This window comes from Octopus bimaculoides, chromosome 8, assembly GCF_001194135.2.
Source record: "Octopus bimaculoides isolate UCB-OBI-ISO-001 chromosome 8, ASM119413v2, whole genome shotgun sequence".
Lineage (NCBI taxonomy): Eukaryota > Metazoa > Mollusca > Cephalopoda > Octopoda > Octopodidae > Octopus > Octopus bimaculoides.
The window spans coordinates 90,338,182-90,345,010 of NC_068988.1; positions in this window are offsets into that span (position 1 = coordinate 90,338,182).

Below are 6,829 nucleotides of genomic sequence, written 5' to 3' on the forward strand. Positions count from 1 at the left end.
AGATTAATGGGGGTGGGGGGTGACGTTTCCGAGGCTTCCACCTCACCCGACCCCGTTTTCCGGAACCAAAAATGGGTTTTGCAGCATATCATGAGGTCACCGGAATTCATTCAACGAAATATTAAAAATCTCCAATAATTCCGGGATGTGGGGGAGGCAGTCCAGTTCCCCCCGCCTCCTAAGGGATGTAAAGCATATTAGGAGGTCAGGGTACGTGATTCCACGCAAAAAAAGCGAGGTTTTTTCTTTGTTTTTCTTATCGACCCCGAAAGGATGAAAGGTAAAGTCGACCTCGGCGGAATTTGAGTTCAGAACGCAAAGACGGATGAAATGCTACTAAGCGTTTTTCTCGGCGTTCTAACGTTTTTGCCTGCTCGCCGCCTTAACACTAAATTACATATTGAAAATCATTAAAATAACATCAAGTGCAACATAACAATATATCAGGAAAAGTATTGGAGAAACACGTGCAAATATATAGACACGAAAATGCAGATATTTGCAGTTTGATAGAAAATATAGTTTTATGGACAAAATGTGCTAGAAAGAGCCTGCACAAAGATTTGTTGCACATTATATTTTTGCTGGTTCAGTGTTGAAAAAAATACTGTGTCCAGGCTCATTGGTGGAATTTTGAGATCAACATAATCAAAACGGACAAAAAGTGCAAGTTCCATAACAGTCAAACACATACAAGCAATTTCCAAGGGATGATCTTATGGAGACAGGTAAACTGGAAGCAGAGGTTGGTGCAAATCCTGAGAGATGGTCAGAATAAGAGGTCTGAAGAGAACTAATGAAAAGTCCAACAAAGAATCTAGTTTCAACTAGGCTAACAGACATAAATATGAAGCGTTTATGTCAAAAGATATCGCTATAAAATAAGCAGTCGTAGAATCTCTGATACTAAAGGATGTTTCAAACTTTATATGCATTTTGTTCCATCTACTTTTCTGAGTGCCATGTACGTATATATATGTATATTACTTGATACAATCGTATACATATGCATATATGTATACGATTGTATTAATTCTATAGATATCTTTTAGTATGGTGTCATGCTAGCACAGCTGATGTTAAGTTAAAAGGAATGGGTTAGATTCCGAAAGACTCCTGAATGTGTCTTAGGCGCAGGGTGGCTGTGTGGTAAGAAGCTTGCTTCTCAACGACATGGGTCCATTGCGTGGCACATTGGGAAAGTGCTTTCTAATATATCCTGGTGCCGACCGAAGCCTTGTGAGTGGATTTGCTAGACAGAAATTGAAAGAGACCCAGAAGCCCGTGATACATACATACATACATTACATACATACATTACATACATACATACATACATACATACATACATACATACATACATACACGCATATATGCAAAGAAAAAGGAGGATATCCATGGACAACTGCTTCGAAACCTTCAGCTTTTATATCCAGACTATGAATTCATATTCATACCAATAATAATTGGAGCACTAGGTTTTGTTAGTAAATCCTAAAAGGAGAATCTGGATAAACTGGGATTTTCAGAAAGAGAAATTGACCGACTGATTTTTAAATTATAAGTGCATTCTGTGAGTGGAACATTAAAAATACGCAAGACTTTTCTCAAGTTCCAAATGGGAATTTGACTGCATTAACTACATCCCAAAGATGGAGCATTGTATCTTTGTTGAAAACCGGTTCCCTCTTCTGTGGAAGATTTATAATAATTAAAAAATAGAAGCGACGTACATACATACATACATACTTACTTACATACATACATACATGTGTATGCCTGCGTATCTGTCACAACCGGTGTTGGTGTGCTTGCGTCCCCGTAAAATAGCAGCTAGGCAAAAGTGAATGATGGAATAAATAGAAATCTTTCGACTACAGAAAATTGTCAATTCACCACCATAGCCGCAGTCTGATGGTTAAAACAAGTAGAAGATAGTAAAAAACAGAAAACACACGCACACACAAACACACATACAGAGTGAGATTTAGATAGACAGATAGATAGATAGATAGATAGATAGAGAGAGAGAGAGAGGGAGAGAGAAAGAGAGAGAGAGAGATACATATGTATATACTTATGCATATGTGTACAGGTATTCGTATACATGTGTGTATGTTTGTGTATATATATATATAAGAGTTAAAGTATCTTAGTATCTTAAGAGCATGATTATTTTATTAACATAAGCATATAGAATGGTTCTACCAGTTAAGAACGTGAACTGGATCGCCCCCAGCATGATTCCCTGAAAGCCTAGAAGGAACGAGTGCTGAGATTGCGAATGTTGCATAAAAGAACTCTGACAAACCAACTGAATGATTCATTGATCAAACGATCATTCAGTTTTCGAGAATTTAGTTCGTTAATTAATTAAATGGTTGACTATGAATATTAGAACTAATGCATTTTTTATTGATGTTCTTTAATTCTTTAATATTTTATACATTTTTATATCGTTTATTTTTAGTTTTATGTTATTTCTTTATGATATGATTCGCGCCTCACTCTGTAATCTGTAATTCAGTAAATTCTGCTTCAGCACACGATAACATATAAATCTTGTAGGACAAATTTTAAGAGCTATATGCTTGTACACACACACACACACACACACAAATATATATATATATATATATATTTATTTATTTATATGCATTATGTATGGATGTATATGTGTGTGCGCGTTGTGTGTTTGTGTGTGAGTGTATGTGCGTGGTAAGATCCAAGGATGAAGGTGTAGGAAGTTAGTGAGCATCAAGCAGTCTGTAGAAGATATTTAAAAAAAAACTTTCAGGAACAATAGTGGTTTATTGGCGCAGAAGGTTCTGAATTGTTGCTGTATCTAAGTACAGTAAACTGAAAAAATGTCATTTTATAGTTCACGGTTACAAAATGAGTCTGCTCTATATGCGAATAAAAATCCCAAATCAAAGAATGGAGTATATAAAATCCAAGCTACATAATTGTTTAAATCACAGGAACTGGTAGTTGTCTGTGTGTTCTTACGTTGACAAAAAAAGAGACATGGGAAACAAAACAATTTGTTTAGAATGGGACATTCTGTCTTCCACTCATACTGTTCGTAAAACTTTGAATCAAAATAACAATGACATTCCTTGCTACCCACTTTAATTTTGATTTTCAATTCAAGCTTTGTTTTTCTCATCCAAGAAAAAACAATCTCCTTTTCTCTTCGAAGCTCCTTGTTGCAAAGGGTCGCGAAAGTAGAGAAGAAATTGAATTAAATGATTCTTTTGCCATTTTGTGGGTAAATGAAAACTTGAAAAATGCTACTGTCTTAATTTTGTTTTTGATGAATCAACAAAAATCTAGCAATGAGTCTAACAAAATTATGTTCTAGTTTACTTTATGTGAATTTCTTTAAAATAATTTTAAATATTTAGAATTAAGATTTAAAGCATTGAAATTAATAAATGGATAAAAACGTTACCTTTTAACCACACAAAATCAAATTCGCTGCTAGATCTTTTGCAGTACAAATGAATTCTGGGTAGTGGTCACATAATCAAATTTCACGATGTAGTGTTGTGTCTTTTGACCCCTGAATAAACAGAAAAAGAATCGTCTTACTCGCTATGTTTTGACCTACTTTTTTTTTCTCTTCACTCCCTAGAAAACAGCAGGCAAGTTGTCTATCTTTTGAATTCCCCAAAGGCTGGGAAGTATATTTGCTTTCTTTAGCGGTCCTGTAATGCAATTTCTTTCATTAACGGCTAACGTTCTCTTCTAGAGTCAGAAGCAAATGCTTTTATGCATGCTGTGTTTATTTATGCGACCACTACCCAGTGGGAAATGAAACAATAATTGTGTCATTCATGCGACCACTACCCAGTGGGAAATGAAACAATAATTCACGAGAAAATTAAGGAAAGTTAAAATTATCAATAATTAATTCTATAATCAATAATTAATTTATTTATCCTAGAAAAGAAGGCATGCAATGTATGCGTTTGCATACATATATTCCTATCTGATGTTATTGCTTAATAGAAACACGCTTGATATCTTTACATTCGTATCTGCTTAGAGGTGTGACACCATGGACATAATGAAAGAATACTAGAATTCAGTGAAAATTTAAAATTATATTGGTATTTCCATAATATTTACTGATTGTACTTTGTTTCTAAAAGTGTAAAAGGTTTCAGAATTTCAAGGTTAACAAGTGATTAAAACTTTATCTTAGTCTTGCGAAGTCATTTTCAAAAATTGATGTAATATATTGTCATATGTCAAGGTAATTAAGCCATTTAGGGCATCTTTGTATATTTGGTTGATTTATTTCATATAGCAGCTGCATCCATCTCTCTGCGTCGATGAATGCAATGTAGTATAATGAGATGAAATATTAGACAATGTACTCTCTGGTATAATATGCTCGTGGCTGGAAAACTTAAGATTGTAGGTTTGCTTAACCAGTGTCGAACTGGAATTAACAATATTTTCAAATTTTGGCAAACGGCCACCAGTTTTTCATGGGAGTGAGAAGTTAATTATGTCAATCCTAATATTTGACTGGTTACTTATCGTATTGATCCCTAAATGGTGAAAGGCAAAATCGGCCTCGGCCGAATTTGAGCCCAGAACGTAAAAGCGGACAAAATGTCGCTAAGCAATTTGTCGGGCATTTTAAGTTAAATAGTCTTTACTACTAAAGGTACAAGACTTGAAATTTAGTGGGAGGGAACAAATCGGTTATATCGATCCTACTGTTTCACTGGTACTTAGTTTATCGACACCTAAGAATTAAATGTAATGTCTACCTCGGGAATTTGAACTCAAAACGTAGCGACGGGAAAATTACCGCTAACCATTTCCATCCAGCGTGCTAACGATTTTGCCAGCTCGCCACCTTTTGAAGAAGAAGAAGAAGAAGAGGAAGAAGAAGAAGAAGAAGAAGAAGAAGAAGAAGAAGAAGAAGAAGAAGAAGAAGAAGAAGAAGAAGAAGAAGAAGAAGAAGAAGAAGAAGAAGAAGAAGAAGAAGGATTGATGTTATACCAAATCGGCCGCTTTAGCACCCGACAACAAACCAAGAAAACAAGAATGTATATTTGCCAGAATGATTCTAGAATAAGAGTAATTTTCATTATCGTATTAAGAGGTTTGTACTACGTAAAGTTACTAGAATTTTCCTCAAAATATGTACGTGTTTTAAATGTTTAAAGTTTCTAGACTAACTGAAATTTTTATAGTCCAATATCGAACGTTCAAAGTTCCTAGAATGACAGTAATTATTTTCATGGTTTTATTAAAGATTATCAAACGTTTGCAATTTCTAGACAGTTTTTTTGTCCTGGCTATAATTTTACGTTTTCCTAATATTTAAAGTTTCTAGAATCACATTAATTATCATAGCAGTATTTGCATGTTTCAAATGTTAGTTTTTCAGAACGGGACACATTTTAATGCTCATGCTTTCTTCATACGGATAGTGTTATACATCTTAGAATGTTTAAGTTTTTGTCCTTGCGCGACCCTGATTCTTCAGGGCAAATTAATATAAAACAGATTCCTGGTATGAATATCCTGATTAATCTAAAGATGTAGATGAATTAAGACTACATGATCGAATATGCCTTTCCGTCTTTCAAGCAGAACGGTGCGATTTGTAGGATGTTTGTGTTCTATTTCTAGGAATATAAGCCACCACTGTTGCTTCGTAATTACATCATCTGCTGTTGCTTTTTGGCCTCGGGTCGTCTCAGATGATTCTGACCTCTGAAGAAAGGCATAAAATCAGATCTTGTTTTCACATATAGTATGTCAAGGGCTGCATTATCAATATGTACCTTCTGCTTCTATACAATAGGATGTGAATTATGAGACGGTTCTTATTTGTAGCATACTGTGGGACGGCTTCGTGTCTCTCCATTTTGGTATTTTTATAATGTCTGACGACAAGAGACAATCTGTGACCAACGTTCAGCTTTGAGAGGTCAATCAATAACGTCAATCAATAATTTCAGATCCCTACCATGCTTTTGTACACCGTCTTCTGCCCTTGCTTTACACTGTACGTGTAATACTTTGTGGCTTTCATATGTCAGTCACATCAATATTGTCTTTACCTTCAAAGCCGACTTAATATATTTTGTAATATGTTTTTCTCACTCTCGTCAGATTTGTGCGTTTGTTCTCGTTTGTTTAACAACAATTCTTTCTTGCTTTCTTTGTTAATTTCCCACATCCTTTCATGTGGCTGTGTATCATGTTTTTTCAAACAATTATAGTTCTTATCTATACAAAATGAATTCTTAAGATATAAAACCATTTTAAAGATTTATCGTGGCGTATTTCATAAGAAGCTTTAGGAAAATTCTTCTTGCAAATAGCTCTAATCTGGCTGAAACTAAACTACCCTCTACAATGCAATTTTGGTTTAATTTATCCATAAACTCTCGTTTATCCGAAATATTTTAATAAAAATTCACTGGTCACAGATTGTCTCTTGTCGTCAGACATTATAAAAATACCAAAATGGAGAGACACGAAGCCGTCCCACAGTATGCTACAAATAAGAACCGTCTCATAATTCACATCCTATTGTATAGAAGCAGAAGGTACATATTGATAATGCAGCCCTTGACATACTATATGTGAAAACAAGATCTGATTTTATGCCTTTCTTCAGAGGTCAGAATCATCTGAGACGACCCGAGGCCAAAAAGCAACAGCAGATGATGTAATTACGAAGCAACAGTGGTGGCTTATATTCCTAGAAATAGAACACAAACAGGACACAGTCGTGTGTCGATAAGCCAGCTGGAGGAGATGTCCTCCTGGGGCTAAAAGCAACAGTAACATC